Consider the following 20,565-nt stretch of genomic DNA (forward strand, 5'->3'; position numbering starts at 1 on the left):
TCATAAGAAAACTTAAACAAATTTTTCCTTCTTCTATTCTCTTGTCTTTGTCTTCTATCAGCTGTGTTGGCCTTAGGCGGCTTGGTTGCTACAGTGAGTTGTTAGTAGTAGTAGTTTTCCCGTATAGGTAAGAGTTGTCCGTCAGTAATGGAGTTTCCTACCTCAAGAGGCCCTGTATGCCGCCACCCGACCAACACGCGCTTCAAGCAACATATTAAGATGATAAGAGTCAAGGTTTCAAGAAAACTGAGGATCATAAGAAAACTTAAACAAATTTTTCCTTCTTCTATTCTCTTGTCTTTTATTCTTCTCTCTTATTTATCCTTATCTATATTATTGCTCATCTGCTTGGATATCCACTTTTCCATCTCTACTTTTACCCATCCGTAATCTCCAGCGGGAAGCAGCAAAATTCTAATTAAAATGCGTTAAGAAAATTACCCTCTGATGGAAAAATGTATTAATAAAACCCAAACGTTGCAACATTTGGAAAAGAGAAGAAGGATCTCTGGTTAAGAAAATCGCTTTAAGGCTACCCCATTGAAGCCAAATGCTGACAGAAATCACAAGCATGTAATATTTAAAATGTGTTTTAAGAAACTGCTAGGGTAATGTGAAGAGTTGCAGTATCCTCAAGTCTAACTTAAGTTTCAGTCAGTTTACAAACGTCAGATTATAATTAATGTTCTAAATCTTATTTGGTCCAAGATTAAATTCTCTGAAAATAAACTTGATTTTTGGTGTTGTTAAGTAAATAAGGCTAGTTTCAGCAGGAATTTTATAAATTCCCATATTTAATAAATATGCCTGCCAAAGCCTGAACGCACTGACTTTTTGGAAATCTCAAAAAAAAAAACTTAGTTTTAACATACATCCTCCCTCAGAGATCCGCATTAATTTTTCAGGGAAAGGGGGTGATAATTTGCTTTTGTTTCAAAATGGTATAATTATTTATTTTAGTTAAAACATGTTACTCATTACACTTTTCATATTCCTGAGGAGAGAGACAGTGGTCATCATGGTCTGTTCTTGCCAACATAATTAAGGCTTCAAAATTAATTGATAAAAAGCCACTTTTAAAAAAAAGTACTATAAAACAAGCCCAGATTAAAATGATGCATTGAAATTTTAGAACTTAAAATTCATTTTCACGGATATCTGTTCAGCAACTTCTGGAGGTAAGACATCAAAATATTCCAAGTGTCCTACGACATTCAGCTTGGCACGTCTATCTCTTTCTTTGTTTTGAATGCGCTTGGAGCGACGGCTCTTGGTATTCTCGTGTTTGGTAGCCTCAGAAATTCGAGTGTAGCTTGAGTTACTTCTCACATTTCAAATATAAAATGTATCTTACATTTTAAATATTTTACAATACAGTGAAGTAGTTTAATTAATCTATATGTGGAAGCAGCTTCAGATCAAAGAGGAGAAAATAAGAAAACATCTGTATTCTGTAAACTTTATAGCGTGGCTTCTTTTATGTATTTAGGACATAAGGCGTGTTTGGTAATCTTTGGGCTAGAAGTGCTAAAGTTTTTTCTTGCAAAAAAGAGAAAGAGAGGGGGAGGAGATATGGATAGAGAGTGTACAATATATAAGGAAATAAGAGAGAGAGATGAATAAAAAAGGGTGATTACATCAAGGCCGGCCTCTGCTAGAGTAGATATGCTTATGAAAATACCCTCATAATTATCCAATTTAGCTGAAGCCCACCAAATACCAGGGACGTCGTCTGGAGGGGGAGGGGTTGGTAGCTGCCCCACCCCCAAATAATTTGGAGAAAAATATTATTATATAGCCCATGCCCCTTGAATATCCGGATATGGATCCCTCTTGACCCCCCCCACCCCCCACCATAAAAAATGCTGGAGCTACACCCCTGCCAAATACTACTATTTAGACTATGAACACAACGTGGAAGAACAAAAATATAGAATAGAAGTAACTAAACAGTGTGACTCGTGAATAGGAAAGGGGTGCAAATAGAGTCAAGCATGTACGGAAAATTTTATTAATGTAAGTTTGCAAAAGAAACAAGGGACAATCTAAAACTGATTTTTACAGCAATAAAAAATCGTAACAGTCTAATTCTGAGTTATAAATTTTAATTCTATACCCTAAAAGTAACAGAAAAAAAAGTACTGCAACATCCTTAACAAAATAATCAGAGCCATATGTGTCATTTCTTTAATACCAATTAAAGAAGGGAACTTAACTTAAAAGTTGTGCTTTACGCTTCCAGAGGAAAATGAAGAAGAAGAAGAAAGTATAAGAAAAAGATGATTAAAGAATAAAAAAAATAAAAGAAGAAAAGAATAATAATAAGAAAAAAAGAACATAAGAAGAAGAAGAAAAGAATAAGAAGTTATCGAAGGTGAATTGTGATCTATTCCATTTGCTGTGGAACAGCAAGAGGTAAGTAATCATAATGATTAGCTTCATGAGTTTTAGAATATTTGACAGTTATCATTTGAAGATGATTGTCGAGATATATATATATATAAATATACATAACGATTGGAAATAGAATACAGAGTTTAACAATTAGACAATATTAGAGAAGAGGGATACAAAATAGGAAACAGCTACTTGCTTTATTGATATTGCATTAGACAATCATTAGACATGTAACTGATTGAAGTTGTTGCCTATGCCATTTCCCAGCATCAAGGGAAACAGCAAGGAACCAACGGAACATTCACAGAATATCCTAGGGCAGGCCCTATCTATAATTAAGCATTAGCCTTGACTACTCATAGTTTTACAATATCCGGTGGGGGATTAAAGGGCTGATTTTAGGGCTACTTGCCCGGCAGAGGGTCGAAAGCTGCATTAATTACAGAGGCGAAGGGGCAACAAATACAGACGGGGGAGATAATTTTTTATCGGTACCCCTCCCCCCAGACATTAATTCTGAATCCACTCCTGGCAATAGCCTAATGTTTACTTATTATTTCTAAGAATGGTACTTGTGCATTATATGCTACACACGAAAGAAGTCAAGTTTGGTCAATGTTAATGAAATAAAATAAAATAGGATGAATATATAATAGTTTAGAAACAAATTTTGGCTATATATTTGCACATTAGGGGGGTGGGGTAAAGCATAGCATATATTAAATACGTAACCTAACCTAACTTAGGTACCTCCCCCCCCTAAACCCCAAAAAACAATCGGGTACTCTTGCATTATATGGGCCTTTACAAGGAAACCAGTCACGAAAAACCGTTTTTGACGGGTTAACCGCTATAGAGCAATACAATGATAGCGTGGTTTTTATTCCGTATACGATATTTAAACTGTTGGGGCTTAGAGGGGGGGAAGGTACCTAGGTTAGGTTACGTATTTAATATATGCAATGCTTTACCCCCACCCCCTAATATGCAAATAAATAGCCCAAGTTTGTTTCTAAACTATATTCATCCTATTTTATTTTATTTCATTAGCATTAACCGAACTTGACTTTTTAGAAAGGCCCATATAATGCAAGAGTACCAACAATCGTTTAAATATTGTAAACTCGATAAGAAACCTCGCTTTGCAATCAATTTGGATAGCAAATACCCGTTTGACGGGTCTCCTCCATGTCTAGTTTGCTTGCACAGTCTATATTGCTGTGTAGCATATAATGCACCAGTACCGAAAAATCGTTCAAAAACCATACACTCATCTACAGTAGGTTATGCCTCCCCCTCATCTTATCTAAAACAGAAAAAAAAATAATGAAACATAGAAACCTTGTAATTCTAGCAGTTGTGGGGGCCCTTTCCAAGACAAACACCATTTATTGGTATGACTGAATCTTTCCGAGGAACGAGGTCTTCAGTGTTGCTAATGTGTGCAAATGATGCTAAAGTCTTTGATAAAACTGAATCTAGGAAATTCTATTCAATTAACTAAAAGCGTAATATTTTTATAATACACCATTTCTAATAATTTATAAGCCGAAATAGCTCAGTTGGGAGAGCGTTAGACTGAAGATCTAAAGGTCCCTGGTTCGATCCCGGGTTTCGGCAAATTTTTTCATCTGATTAATTTATTTTTTGTCTTGTGTCAGACTTTCTGATAAGCACTACAATTACTAGCATCACATAATAAATAGTATTTCAGTAGCAGAAATAATTTTGAAAAGTTATATAAAAACAATGAAACTTCCATTCAAATATTAATAGAAAGCCGATTTCACTTCTAAGGAAAAATGTGTCAATAAACCAAAAATGGTCACCAAAATTAATAATTAAACTGAAGCTGCTATTATAACTAGTCCTGGGCTTTTGGTATAGGACTTGTTTGAATTTTTTCAAAATTACACAGAGGTATTTGTTCAAGAATAAGTTAAAAAATTTGATAAACACAATTTTAAACAAACCACTTTTAATACAGGTTGTTGCAGGATTTTTTGATCTTGTTGAATCTGATTTTGCTAATCAGCAGTAATAGAGCATATGAAAAAAAACAACTTGGACACAAATTCATATAACCAAATATTACTTATAATCGCTTAAGTTTTTTATATTCATCGTTTGCAAATTATAATTGGTTTGCAAATTAGCAAATTTGCAAATTGGCTTTAGATACTAAAAAAAGAATTACATTTTGCTTCAAGTGTGTCATCTTTCATTTTACCCAGCCTAGGCACAGATATAGCCTTTAATAAACTATTTCACTAAGTTCAAGGACCGTTGTAGAAAAGGGACTTACACAAGGGGGTGGGTTCCAGCCTCAACTCCAAATCCTAAATTTTCCTAAACTTTGACGCTTATTTCAGAACGTGGTACCTATTATTGCAAACAACAATTTATGAATTTTAGCAGTGAATGAATGAAAGACTTGAGCTATTCCTGGGAACTAAACTTTGTTGGGGATTTAAACAAGAAAAAATATATGCATATATATATATATATATATATATATATATATATATATATATATATATATATATATATATATATATATATATATATATATATATATATATATATATATATATATATATATATATATATATATATATAATATTGTTAGATAATAGATGAAAGAAAAATTAGTGAGATATAGGCTTTACAAACCAAGTTATTGCCATTTCAGTTTACGCCTCTACAGACAGAAGTTTTACGGTAAAAATGAAGATATGACCAAAGAAAATGGAAAACCTATAAGAATGGATACTGGCCCTAGTATCACTAAAAAAAAACTGCCAACACCATCTAGCGTTTGAAGGAACTTGGCATTTTTCAGTGTAATAGAAAGAATGTTTAATTTAATTAGCGCCATTGGTAAAATTAGGATAGTTATAAGTGTTTTATCTCAGTTCCTGAAAAAATGGTTACAGAACTTGAAAAAATGCAGTCGGCAAGCGCTAGATGGCGATGATAGTTTTTTCTGTCTAGACACTAGCACCAGTTTCCAATCCTATCAGTTACTCGTACTCTTTGGGAAGAATATGGACCATTTGTGAATCAAGGTTGAAATATGCAACTTGTAACTCAAGATTGACTAACAAATATAGCATAAACGACCCTGAAATTGCCGTTTCCAAACTGTGAGAAAAACTTGAAAAGAGAATTGTAAGTCACCCACGGCTTGCAATTCTTATTTGCTTTGTTGATATTTCTTTTGACCTGTCTTGTATTAGGCTACCTTCATTTCAGTTGTTGTTATTTTGCAAATTCAAATGGTGGTTTTTGCCTTGTTTTTAATTTCTGGTCACTCCTTTTGTATTTTTTATTAACGAATTTGGAACTAATTAGTTCATTAATATTTGTGCTTTTTATTATCGGCAAGTGTGACTAATTGTGTAGACATTGTATGTCATTTAGAGAATAAATTTTGTTCGTTTCAAAGTTATAGTGTTACTCTTTGCTTTCACTTGGATATTTCTCTATGTTTAAACTAAGTGTTTCTGTTTAATTTAGTTTGAAATACATTTTGAGTTTCAAAGCCCAGTTTAGACTTGACATTCTAATTTTTGAGAATTTTATATTGTGACTAATATTTGTCACAATATATTAAAACTAATAATAAATCTTAAATTGAAATTTCTTACTAAAAAAGGACAATCACTAAATAATTGGCTTTAGAAAAAGGCAACTAGACTAATACCCATTTTTATGAAGAAGATAAACAGTCTTGTATCTGTATAGGGTAGGCTTACAGTTTACTTAAAAACTGGTTCATAGGGACTACGCAGGCTGGACTGGGGCCCCAACACCCTGAAATTTAAATTTCTTCGAATTTCTCGGCGTTTCTTTATTAAATTATAGGCTTTTTATTATCCCCCCTAATTGTTTTTAATTAAATCATTTCCAATTCGTTTTTATTAACTCACTGATCTTTTTGTTCCATCTTCCATTTATTTCTTTGTCACACAATTTTTTTTTATTTGTGAATTATTTTTCAACCACTTCCGAATATTGCCGAGACGTTGTATTTTTTTTTTATTGGAAAATTTAAATATTGAAATTTTTTCCAGAATCTATAAATATAAGTGAAAATTCAAAAAATTGATTCGTTTTGGCATAATTTGATCTTTTTGATTTTTTTTTCCTCAACTCATCGACTTTTTCCGTTTATGCATTAAAAACCTAGGTAAATTTGCTGTTTTATGTTATGTAAAACCCAATGCTTTTTGTGCCCCTCATGTTCGATCATATTCATATATTCTTGAGAAAAAGGTAATTCTCTATTTTTTAGTCCATTTTGAAAATGAGTTTAACTTTGTTTTATTGTTTGATCTCCTCCCCTAGAAATTCTTTGTACGTGCCTGGACTTGTGCGACCAATCAAAACAGTTTAGGATAACATTCTTAGGGTTGGATTGTGTGAACTCTTCTTCTATTTCTTGCTTTCTTTTGGTTGGGAGATACGATTCAAATTACAAACTGAAAAAGGCATTTTATGTAAAATTACTGTTATTTCGTATAAGAACTGAAGACAGCGATTGAAATATTTTTTATTCGATAAAATAAAATCAGAACAAAAACTCTACCACTCGGAATTGCTCAAATCTTCATGTTGGAGTGATGCAAATTTGAAGCTTGAGGAGGTGAGACTGAGACCGAGCCAATCTAAAACATTAGACGGGAAGGGAGCGATTAACATGATTTTTGGGTGTTTTTAAGAGGCTGGATTTATTAAGATTGCTTTCACTGAAATTTAACAAAAAAAATCTAGTTTGTTATCTTCTTTTCTGAAAAACTCTAAATTGTCCTGTGTTTGTTGATTTGCCTTTTATCTTGTGCGTATAACTCATCAACTTTTGGTTTAAAACACCAATAATAGCAATTAAAAACAACAGCAGCAACAACAACATAAGCCAAATAGTCGCGTGGGGTTACGTAAATGCATCGAGGGAGGGGGGGTGTCTTTTTGTTGTGTAGGTAAACTAGAGGCAGCACTTACAGTAGAATAAGTATTAATTTAATGAAGGTAAAGAAGCATGAATTGTTATTATTGTATACTTCTTAGGCACCTTTTAAAAGTCGAAGGGAGGATTTCTAATGAGATTACGTAACAACATATTTTTTTCAAATTATACAGGCAAAAAATGTCCCCTTCCCTTTTAAGTACCGCTCTTGATAGCAAAATTAAGGCACCCTGCGTCCCTTCCTTGAAAAGAGACTTTCCTATCAAAAGTTACGAAAAAGTTACGTTTTAAGAACTTGGACGTTACGAAATTTTTTGGTCTGGCGGAAACCCTGTTGGTCTGGTGGCAACCCTGTTAACCATAATATTGACTCATACTCTTAGTTTATTTCCCTATTAAAATGTTTCGATACAAGAGCACATTGATAGAATATTATGAGGACATTGAAATGACGTTCTCATTTCCAGAAAGGGAATTTACGGCCATTAGTTGGCATTCCATCGATTTATATACAGTGCCAAAATTTCGTCAAAATCCTGTGGGAGGGGGCAAAGTTGGAGTCAATTTCTCCAAATGACAGTGGAAACTGAAAAATGAGCCGTTTCTGTGGATGCTTCAATTATGCAGGCTTATCTTAGTTTTGACAAGATTTTTGATGAAACTAAATATCAGCTTGGGGGCAAACTAGGAACTGGAGGGGGGGGGGGTCAAACCGAAGTCTGTTGGGGGCAGCTGCCCTCCTATCTCATAGTTAATTACGCCCCTGTTTATGTATACATTTGTTTTATATAACGATTTCACTTCCAAAGAGGTATTTGGGGTTAAAATACTAAATTTTACAAGATCCTGTTTTCGCCCTTTTAGAATACTGACAGCCTAGCATGGCTACGACTTATTGTTTTTCACTAGATTCATAAAAAAAATGTTAAGGGAGCTGGCAATATCATTTAAAAATTTGCTGTAGTACTATAACTTTATTTGTTGTTTTGAACTTTTAAAGGACAGATATCGTACACATCATTGTAATTTAAGCTTATCTTGGGATTAAAAACAGATCACGATTGAAGTCTTTTAGTCGCAACCTCAGAAGCCTAATGCCCGACCACGCCATAGTCACATGTTTATCAACAAAAGACGAGATCTATAGATATATGTTTTCTATACTTTAACGTCACACTTCTACTACAGAATACTAAAATTAAAATGGGGTGGAATTGGTTTGAAAAGCCCATATCAAAACTAATTTGTTCTGATGCAGTCTGTTGTATTTCTTTCTCCTGGAAACATTTTTGCATTTTCAAATTTATCGGTAAAGAAATGGCTGATTTTGACAAAACTCAGCTTCAGTTGCAGATATCACATACCAAATTCGCTTGTAAATTGAATAGAGTCGTTTTATTTTATCGTTTAATTTATAATATTCTAATGTCATTTTTCAATAGTCTTTAAAATTAAACCAGGTTTAAAGGGGCCGTACTGGTAGCAACTCATACCTTAAAAACCTGCTTATGCTAACGTATGATTTGTTTTCATATGGTCGTTCAGATTTAGCCCATACTTTTTGTGAAGTCATTTAAGTCATCTATTTTGGCCTTATTAAGTTCCCAGGCGCTCAATTCAGTCAGAGACAGTCTATGGTGTTTATCCTCCTTCTCCTGAAAATACTTTGGGATTTTCAGACTTCTCAGTAGAGAAACGGTTGATTTTAGCCTTCAGTCGTAAATACCGAAAACTAAGTTTGCATGTAAATAGAACGGAGTCGTTTTATTTTTCAATTTAATTCTTATTTTAAATAATCCCGAATTTAAACAGTCGTTTAAGTTAAACCACGTTTAAAGGGCCTGGTCTGGTAGCCTAGCAACTGGCCTTAAAAATCTGTTTATGCTCGCATATGATTTATTTCTCTCTGATGGTTCAGCAGTTTGGGAAAATTCAACTGAAGCCTGACAAGATAATATGAACAAACCAAAAGCAAGAGACAAGGTTACGTGCATGGATTGTCAGTCAAAGACAGCAACTACAAGCTCAAAGGGAAGCTACACTTTCTTGGTGCCGAATATTTCATGGCTTATAGTTTTCTGACTTTTCATCTAAGATTCTTTCATTTTTTTTATTGCCGGCTGTTATCAAAACGTATCCAGGATTTTTTTTTTTCGGAGGGGGAGGGGGGGGGGTTACAAAAGGATGTTTTCTAGAGGGGGGGGTTACAGAAAAAACTTTAAAAACGCATCAAAACATTGTTTATATTCATTACCGTTACGTTTTTACGTGTCAGACAAACATTTCGGGGGTTCAAACCTCCCTTTGACTACGAGTGGAAAAGAAGGCAAGAAGTCTCTAATAACAATGGGAAAGTAATTAGAATTCAAAGAAAAGGAACCCCGCGAAATCCTTTCAAAGCAAGTGTATACAGGATAGTGAAAAAAACTCAATTACAATACGAGGTTGAGAGGGATAAAACGCTTGAGAAGGACAAGCAAGACTTGGCAGTGTACCCAGAATACGAAAGTAATGAGTAACTTTAAAACTGTGCAATTGAGCTACAATTATGTGCCTCTGGGTGTTTACGGTAATCTTGATGTCACGCCAGCGATCAGGACAGAAAATCAGAAGGAGTCAAATATAGGGTGACATTTCCAATGTTTTACCAAGCTCGAATACATTATATCATTAGTTGTTGGTTCCAATGACATTGTTAAGACTGTCTGGGAAAATTTTACGTTGAATGCAAGAGATATCTTGGTGGAAATACAATCTACGTCATCTTATGAGTTAGAGCTATGTAAAGAGTTAACAGTCGATTTCACTGAAGAACTTCTTAATATTTCAACAATTAGTGTAGTTGTTGTCGAAAGTTGCAGTGATGATTTTGAAAACATAGTTCACAAGAGTCCAGGAATAAGGAAGCCAATCCCTAGCGAAAACCAAAGGAAGCACCTTATTTCAGGTGGTCTTAATCAACCAAAGCTGAGAGTCTTCCCAGTTGATTCTTCAATATAAAAAATAAAACAGTGGCGTTTTCATCCGGGATGGTATGAGGATTAATAGTTCTTGGAATACAATATCGAGAAAGATGTTGCCTTCTCGCTTCGTGTTTCATTTTCTCTAGTGGTCCCAGGAGCGACCAATTCAAAAAAGCTTGGGTGGAAGCTGGTCTGTGGTAATGGCACGAAATGAAGAGCAAAGAAAAGGCGAAGAAAGGAAAACTACCAAGTCATTTCTCTTCAACTACGTCAAAAACTAGTCAAAACTACGAGTCACAAAAAGCAGCTTTCTTCTATTTTTGTCACTTCGTCTGTAACAGCAGTCAAGGGGATTTCTTACTTAATAAAAGCATTCGAACTACGGTTTTGCAGCAAGCAAAAGGTGGAGAGACAAACAGAAAAAAAAACCGAAGCTGCAGGGATCCTAGTGAGACAGGGCATTGGACCTAGTGAGACATACGATACCCGATGATTCACATTCTAATAAGCTTGCGGGCGTAATCCGTAACACCAGCTCGAAAGGTACACCTAGAAAGAGACTATTAGATCTTAGCGAGGCTAATGGCAATGCCGGGTAGGGTATGACAGAAAGTATAATAGGAACATTGTCAGGAAGAACTCCTCTGGATAAACTAGCTTTCCAGTCTTATGGCTATGCAAGTGAGATATCTGATCAATTTGATGGAGCCCAGTAGGAAATACCTGAACTTCTTGATCATCGTGTGCCCTATATTCCCTGACAGGCTCACATACTAGACATTGTTATCATTCCGTACCAGGGGGGTGGAGGTAGTGAGTTTTGACCCCCCCCCCCCAAATGTCTGTCTGACTCGTGAAAATGTATCAAAAATGGATATAAACAAATTGTTATGCGCTTTTGAGTTTTTTTTTTGCGTAGACTCCCCGGAAAAAATCTTTGAGTGAGCCCCCCCCCCCCCGAAAAAAATTCTGGGTACGGCCTTGATTGTTATAGAACATAGTGGCAATTCATCTCTTTGGATACTTGAGGTTTTTTACATCCTTGACGAAATATACGAGTTCTCCTTTTTATCTACAAAGTATTTTGCCCCCCTTAAAAGAAAACTCTACGATTGAAAACAGCCTTAATCTTCAAAAATTACCACAGACTTGGTAAACTGCAGGGGCTGAAACCATACAAGCAGTAGTTACTTAGTTTGAAGCAATAGTTTCAGCCATTTACCAAACAAAACAGACAAAGAACACTGATGCTCGAAGGCACAGGCTAGCGGCCATCTGAAAAGGATTCTAAACTTCGAATTTATTGCTTGCCTCATCTTTATGGAAGGAATCATGTACAAGATCAGGATAGCAACAGAAAAACTTGAAGAAGAGATCAACATCATCAACGCAGTCGAGAGGCTTGGAGTTATGAAGAAACTTTTCGAAAGAATATCGGAGGATGAAATGAACAATTCCCAATGACAGTGCAAAAGTGTTTGCCAGAATGAGAGAAGTCAATCCAGAGGCAGATTTCGTCAGACGTCATCGTCGGCGACTTAGACCAATTCGTTTTGACAGCCGAGCTCAGAGTCAAGCCGACATCTCAATGTATCCGTTCTATAGACAACATTTTAGAATCCTGCTTGAAAGGTCTACTACAATGATGGGACATAATCTCTGAGCGTACCTTGTCTGTTTTCAGCCATTTTGATCCTAACTTTAGCCTCCTTTAAAAGGGCGGTTTCAGTTGCATATATTGAGCTAGCAACAACATTTTTTCCAGACCAAGAAAGACCTCCAGATTCTACTACTTTTCAAGTAAAGCTTTAAGTTCTATTTCAGTTTTGTCACAGCGCTACTTGCTTCAAAGAAGTCCTAGGTGAAGGAAACTGCCGGCAGCACCAGCTTAAGCAAGCCAATCGCCTTTGCAAATTGGCTGCGACAGCACCTGTTGCAGTTGCTGCTGCCGAAAGAACATTTAGCAAGCTCAAGTTTGTTGAAAATTTTCTGAAAACTGCCAGGGTTGATTTTTGACTGGATTCCTTGTTGTTGGCGAATGAACAAGACCTCACCGATGCCATTGACTTAAACAAGATTGTCTAGAGGTGGTAAACAAGATTGTCTAGAGTAAAACATAGCTGTCCTTAGTTACGCATGATGTATTGTTTTAGCTTCTTGTTTGTTTCCGTAGTTTAATATAAATGATAGAACATTAATTATAACAAATTTTCACGAGTCGGATAATGTGACCTAGGAATCGTTTAAATGATGGGATCTCACCCCTCTGGCCTTAGTCCTTCGAGCCATCCTTGGTTTCCATCACTTAAAATTTTAAAAACTTCAGCCTTAAATACTCAATTTGATTGATGAATCTTAAGGATTAGGCTTTAAAAATGAACATAACTCAACTCTCCAAATTGGGCACAAAATACATTAGTCATGCACAATTTTTATCTTAGCTGGGAGTTTGACTAAAATGTGGCCTGGCATAAATCATGATAATTACTTCTTACAGTGTAATACTGACACCACATAGAAGCAGAGTTTATATGTCGTAGCCCACCAATTTTCCGTTCTTTTTACTGGCTTAATATTTCTCACAAAAGAACGCTTTAAAAAAGGCAGAGTTATTTCTCTCTCCGGGAATAGCAATTTCTTCTCAGTCTAGATTAGTCGCTCAGTATTTGATACGCGATACTTAAGATCGGCTTAAGAAATTACATCACAAAAATAAATTGATGGAACTAAAGCACACCTTTTAGGACAAGACTGAAGGACACCAATCCCCCTTTTCTCTTTGCTGACACCCTTTAAATTTATCTAACCAAGTTTAAGGTAATTAAAGGAAAAGGAGGATTTTGATGCATCGCCGCTTGGTATATGCTGCCTTTTCTTCCCCTTCTTCTTATGAAGTGTTATAGCAGTGCTGCAGATTCCCACCGTTGGGTTGGCGCAAAACTTGGGATTAGAATACCACTAATTGACCATATTCCAGTTCAGCACCTGCGCAACAATTGACTCCGATTGGTCACTCTTTTCCCTCGCCATCATCACTATTCATACAATTTTTATGATTAGCTCAACTGGCTCCAGTCAAGTACTTACCGACAAAACATAAAAATCAATCTATCTTCAGCAGAACTTTCATCGTAAAGTGCAAGACATTATTGTAGGTATTTGCCATTCCTGATAAATATTTCATTGTAAGACCAATGCGTCTACAGATTTTCTTCTAAAAGAAGATATCTGCGGAAATCTTGCGAATAGTACGAGGAGGAATTTGTCTCAATCTGCTTTAATCTTTGTCTTAAATGTATGTCTCTACTGCTTAATTATGTAATTCATTCTAAAAGAAACCAGCGCCACTATCCATCTCCAAGCATCTCCAAACCAGCGCCATCTTAATAAAAATTTACGCTTTCACAGTAAAAAAAAAAGTAAATTAGTTCCTTATGAAATTAAGACTGCATCCTGAACTTTTACAAAAATGTATTTCGGGTCACATGACGTAATATTGAAAGTTATATAGCCAGCGACGATGGGCGAAGAAGGGAAGGCCAGTAGAAATTAGACTGGTTTCACATTGCCTACGTATTCCTATTGCACTAGTTTACTGAGAATCCATAAGAACGTAAACTTGATTCTGATTGGTGAGTTTTTTTAGGTGACCAATCATTGACCGTTTTATATTCTTACGTCAAGCAGCATACAATGCGGGAAGGCACGTGAAACAACTATTCATCACATGTTGGTGACTTACTAGAGTAGGGTCAGTTTCAACAGACTTTTACTCTAAAATGTTGGCTTTGTTTCATTCTACATAGATATCTCTGGTAGCAATCTTTATTTCGTTTGAAACATGCGATTTGGCGAGAAGCCTACTAGCTTTTCACTTCACTGAAATTACAGGACATTTCCATCAGTCGATTTAGGAATTTCGAGTCTATGAATTTTCTGAGCAATATATATTACACTTTTTCTTAAAGAATGGTTGTAAGTATGCCTTAAATAGGAGAATCATCCTATTTTGACATTTTTGGAAAATATTTTTGAACCTAAAAGAGAATCAAAATGAACTTCAAAAATAAACTTGGGTACATCTGAATCTCAGATATCGAAAGATAGCAAGGTTGTCTTTTTAGGTTTATGCGTTGAATAGGACAGCAGAAAAATAACAAACACATGCACAGGGACAAACTTTGCACAAGCATTTTACCTTATTTCACTGAATTTTTTTTTAGTATTCTTCTTACATACAAAAAAAACTGAGATTTATCACTAGAATTTTTTTCTTAATTTCACATTGATCTTGAAGTGAATTTTAATTTATCTACCCCAGCTTTCATTTTCAAACAGCAAATAGATTATTTGTTTGATAGATTACCTTCCTTAAACTCAACTGAATTTAATCTATGTGTCTTACATTAACCAAGAATAATGTTTTCAGTCATATTTCTTTTCATTGAAGGTAAATGTATTTTATGGGTCCGCTCTCAGTCAACGGTCTCAGTTGAATATCAAATATCGGAATCCAAAAAATGAACAGCCAGCGTCTTGTTACAAATGCATTCCGCCAACGTTGAAGGTAATACCTAGGCCACTGCTTGAGACTGGAGGATCTTACAAATCCAATCTACAAGATTGAAGAGGGTTGTCCTAAGAACACCCTACGCCACACACACAAGTGAGATGTGCTGCCAGCAGTAGGCTACCGTGAAGACTGTAGGGTCTTTGTCAATGTCCTAAGCACTTCTAGAGGTCAGGAGAAGCGAAGGTCCTATTCAATTGAGAAAATATTCCTGGGTAGGGGACAATAAACAGATTTTAGGTTGATTTTACTTAGAATTGCAGAAAATTTGTAGTTCACCGGCTTTACACAAACTCAGAAACCCCTTGATAGGTGAATGAAACTTTCAGGATGGAGGTAGAGTTTAACAGGATATTCCACATCCAGACCGTAATTACACCCCCCCCCCCTTATTATCATTAATTATTATTATATGACGTGGAATAACCCACCGACTTGAATAAGAAAATATTCATTAGATAAGTGGAACGCAAACTACAGTTTGCGTTCATCGCACTCCCGGGCCATAATATAATGATCTTTCAAGGTTGTGATTATAATTAATGACGTTTTCTGAAGGTGGCACTACTTTCGCTGCTGTAACAGAACCGTATTACAATTGACGAAATTAGAAATTCGACGTGAGCTTGTTCATGAAGCGGTTTATTAAAAAAATAAAACGGATAATTACAATCACGACGAGTAACGCCTTGAATTACGGCCCGGGAGAGTGTTTAAACCCCTAAAGAAAGTTACCAACATCACATATTGTATTTGTTTTTGAATTCCGGGTGATACTTATTGTGTAGTTTGTCTTCCCCCTATGTCATGTCAACAGACATCCCTAGACTTGGTAACTGAGTTTATCACGCTGATGTTTCAGCTATATGATAAACACCCAAACTCGGCGAAATAGAAGAATATATTAAAACATGAAAAATGTCAAAATGAATGAGTCAAACTGCTGCTCGTGAAAAAACAAATATGTAAACGGTAAATTTTTACCAAATCATATTATTGACTTACAAATAAAGTGAATATACCACTTGATGCCTTTTTTATGCTCTTTCCAATATAATAATCATGTTTGTCGAAAATGAATTTTACCCCCCACCCCTATATACCAATTCAGGGTATATATTTGCAAATTTGGGGGAGGGGGGGGGTAAAGTTTAAACTTACTTTCCATTTACATCAGAAATAAAATTTGCCCCCGTTTACATCAGAAATAATTGATTTGGTAAAAATTTAGCATTTAAACAAGTCAAAAATAAAAGCTAGAAGAGCTTTCGATAAAAAAAAAATTAAAAAGGAAAACGAGCAAAATTTCCTAAAATGAATAAAAAAAAAAAAAAACAAGACAAAATAAATTGAACCATTTATTGTGGTTTGGCCAGCTTAATTTAATAACTCTGGTTTTCATTGGTGTTAAAAAATAACATGACTAATTAATAATGCCAAGAAATTGACAAGATAAAACACGCGCAGAAATACAAAATAGATTAGGAGCCAAAAAATCAGGTTCATCACAATAAACAAAGACTGGTCATATAGGATCTTCTTATAAGCCAAATTACAAATTATAAATTCAAATTATCGACCCGAATTATCGGACCCAAAAAAAACGAGTAAAAATATGTTACTAGTCAAATTTATTGCAGGACCTGGAATATTTTCCTCAGAAAAACTTTAATAATTATTTTTGTGCCTGTCCATCTTGCAGCTGGAGTCAAAACAAAAGTCCTAAATATTTTCTTTTTACTCTGGGTTGGTTTTCTGGGTTTTAGTCAATTTGTGGTTGGTAACAGCTGATCCAACTTTATACTTTTTTGGATTCTTAACCCCCCCCCCCCTACCTCTCCCCAAAACAAATTCGTTGAAAAAGAGGGTAACTAGTCTCAAATTATCAACTACAGTACAAAGTAAAAATTATTTAGGGTTAAGTCAAAAGTTAATTCAATAATCACTTTCTAAAGCCGTATTCTGCACAGAATAAATTTGTAATAACGCTTATAAATTCAACAAATTCATAATAGCCACGAAATTTTCCATTCATGCGCTTTCCCAAAAATTTTGAGAGCTCAAATTTGCAGAAATTAGACCTGGCGTGTACTCCTCTAACAAAGAAGAACAAGTAAGTAAAACATTTCTATTTTTCGGTATTAAGTACAAGGGACAAGGCCGTATCCAGGAGGGGGAGGGCTAATGGGTTTGACCCACCCCCCGAAATGTTTGTCCGACTCATAAAAACTTAAGAAAAATGAACATAAAAAAATTTTTGATGCGTTTTTTTGTAACCCCTCCCCCCGAAAAAAATCATGGATATGGCCCTGACAAGGGAGTATTTTCTTATTAATCGATAGAATCTTCCAAGAAAAAATTCCTACAAATGTTTCAGCTATCACCAAGCACAAACGATATTCGGAACCGTGTCTAATCAGGGCAGAAATTTTGCACAGAAAAAAGCATGAACAGATTGACTCAGCTGTTGATTATATTTGAACAAAACCATAAGGCGTTTCCTACTTACTTATTTTTCTCATACATTTGCTAAGAAATTATCAAATGGAATAGATTTTACGATCTTAGACGCAATGCTGCACTGAAAAATATTAAGTGGTCTAATACAGGTAGGTAAAATATTTGGTATCAAATACAGCGTTCTAATAATCTTACTTAATGTAATTAGTAAGCGTCTGTAACTCTCTACGAATCATTAATCTGAAAACAATCATGTGGTCTTATACGATAGACACCAGAAGTCTAAAGGCACTGAAAAATATTAGGTGGAAATAGAGCAAGAATTTTCATGAAACACAAAATAAAATATTAAGACAGAAATTAGAAAAAATAGTATTTGCTGTTTTACCCGAAGAAATTGTTTAGATTTAATAAATAGCAAGTGCTTCCATTTCTACATTACTAGAATAAATTTACTAGTAATGGAATAAACTTCCATTACTAGAATAAATTTATCAGCCAAACTTTGTAAAAATCAAAATGGAACACGTTTTTTTCATTTTTTTTCCTCGGATATTTCCTATAAAAAAATAAAAAATAAAAAAAAAGCATAGATAGAAAACGGCTCAAGTGAACTCTTTGAGACTTAAGCTCTTCTGTAAGCAGAATTGATATTTTTTCAGAACTGATATACTAAGCAATAGCACGTCAAGAAACTTCGTTTCTGATCACCAGAGAGCTATGGAGTCCAGGGTCCAAAGAGCACAATATTGGGTAATCTCTTATATAAGCAAAATAGGATTCACTAAGCACATTCTGTTTTGGAAAGTTCCTACAAAACTGCTTCAACAAATACGCCTAATAACAAAACAATAAGAATCAGTCGTGTCTAAAGTTCCGCCTCCATTGGAGCTTCGGTTTTCCTCATGACGGAAACTTTTGCTCTTTTTTGAAGTGTAAATCCTTGTTTGCTTGTTGCCCACAACTACCACGCGCGCCACGCTGCAAAAATACACAAATGGTTAATCCACAATTTTGTAAACCAACGACCATTTTCTAAGCCTTGGTGGGCGCAAGAAAGTGACTTTTCCAGACGCCCTTTGGCCAAATCACCCACTATCTACCTATGCTCTTAGATAACCATAAGTAAATTAGAGTATTAGAGCTCCTGGACTAGCTCCCCATACAAAAAAATCATTTTTGATTGAAATAAATAAAGTTTAGCTTACCCAAAGAGAAGTGCTATCGAAAACTGGCGAAGCTGACCCTTGTGCGTTGTTTTCTTTTTTCAAATATAATAGTGAAGATTAAACGTGCATCAGTTTATAGGTCGAGAAGGCTATAAATCTTGAAAAGACTATTTCAATTATCAGCAACTGCCATATAGCCCTCAACTGCCATATAGCCCTTTATAAGTTCTTTTTTAAATTTAGCAGCCCCTGTAAGCACCCAATATAGAAAAAATTCCAATTCAATTGAACCCACTTAGCTTACAAAATAGAGGACTTGTCAGAAACTGGCAACAACCACCCTTGTTTGTTTTTTGTGTTTTTTTTCTTGCAATAGTAAGGTATTAAGATTGCAGGTTGCTAAATAGCAATATGTTACCTTAAGTCAATTTCACCCCAAGTCAATTTTATTTACATTAAACCAATGTGATATACACAAAGTTATTCTTTTATGTTAAATATTGACGATATTAATATGCAAAATAATGGAAAAAAAATCATCAAATCGTAATTAAGTGCATTACATGAAAAACTAAGAACACGTTTTTGAATGTCTAGGACCAAAAACTTTAATTATGCCATAAGGCATTTCCTTTTTCGTTGACTAAAAATGTTTGTTTTGTTGTAAATAATAAGTTACTATACTCACGACAGAGTTAAGCTAAAGAATTCCACGACAAAAAACAGCACCTCAAAATTCCTAATCTTTTCTAATAACAACCTTCTTCTAAATCCTTGAAAAATTGGAAAAATTTCAATACCACAAAGACAGTTTCTGAAAGTTTTCAGCATAAGTTGCATAACAATGAAGGAAATGATAAATGAAGGAAAAGAGACGAAGGAAGAGAAATAGAATTAACACTTTTACCATACCTACGTGACTAATGAGGAATTTAAGGGAAGCCAAACGGAGAAGGGAAGATAGATGGATACCGAAATAGAGAGCAATAGAAAGAAACAGGGGGAAAAAGAGAAAAGGGAAGGAAGAGAGAGGAAATTTGTAATTTAATGGAAATATTAAATTGTAACAAGATTGAATCAAATTGAATTATATGCAGGTTTTTTCTTTAATTACAAATAGGGGTGGAAGTGCCATCTACAAGCCAGAGGCGTTACAAATATACTTTTTGTCTTCTGTTATTATGATAAAATTTGTATCATTCGTCAAATAATATTAATTTGTCACGTTATTGTCATTTAAAACTGGTAATAATTATAGTAATTTTACAAACATTCTAGTCTCAAGCCCTAGCCTAGATCCATTATCTTTTTTTTTTTTAGAATCACATATAGCACCCTAATAATCTTACGTTATGTAATCGGTAGGTATCCGTAACTTCCTACCAAGCACTACTCCGAAAATAATTAAGTGATCTTATACCAGGGTACCTAAAGCCTAGAGGCGAGCGACTATCTCTCATTACAAACACCGCTGTCAGAAGATTTGATTAAAAGTAACAAATTTAAATCCTGTTAGGTGTATACCCTGCATTTGTCTCATGACTGGGGAATCGAATTGTAACTTTCAGGGGATGTGTTCCGGTTTCATAGTTAATTTACTATAGTCAAATAAAATAAATTTAGCTTCTCTCCATACCATTGACCTGTCAAGTCAATGGACCGGAAACTGCGAGATCAGAGATATTTGCATCTGCAGCTAAACGGAAAACAGGTCGTCCTCGTCTGGGGTGGGAGGACGTCATAAAGAAAGATTTAAAGGAAAGCGGAACTTCGTGGGAGGGTGTAAAAAGGGAGGCTTTGAATAGATTGGGATGGAGGAGGAGCGTGCGTAGCTGTGTTGGCCTCAGGCGGCTTGGTGCTGCGGTGAGTTGTTAGTAGTAGTAGTAGTAACTGCTTTGAAGAAGATCAAACCGCTAAACCAGTGGTCCCCAACCGATTTCAAGCCACGCCCCACCTAGGTATTTCTAAAATTCTGGTGTCCCGCTCCTCATATTTAAATTTTGTTAATCAAAATTTTACGTGCGCCATATTTTATAC

General features: G+C 35.1%; 1 protein-coding gene and 1 non-coding gene across 2 annotated transcripts in view; one reads left to right on the top strand and one right to left on the bottom strand.

Moving 5' to 3' along the window:
* The first annotated feature begins 3,944 nt into the window (after positions 1-3,944).
* TRNAF-GAA (transfer RNA phenylalanine (anticodon GAA)) lies at positions 3,945-4,017 on the top strand. The gene has a single exon. It is a non-coding gene; the product is annotated as a tRNA-Phe (tRNA).
* A 12,227-nt stretch (positions 4,018-16,244) lies between these two features.
* LOC148952747 (uncharacterized) overlaps positions 16,245-20,565 on the bottom strand; it is a 40,571-nt gene continuing 36,250 nt past the window's right edge. Inside the window, exon 6 of the mRNA XM_089088067.1 lies at positions 16,245-18,340. The gene's annotated coding sequence lies outside the window, so the exon portion shown is untranslated. The remainder of the gene's footprint in view (positions 18,341-20,565) is intronic.

Source organism: Artemia sp. Qi Xiang Cuo, chromosome 4 (assembly GCF_049724085.1).
Source record: "Artemia sp. Qi Xiang Cuo chromosome 4, ASM4972408v1, whole genome shotgun sequence".
NCBI lineage: Eukaryota > Metazoa > Arthropoda > Branchiopoda > Anostraca > Artemiidae > Artemia > Artemia sp. Qi Xiang Cuo.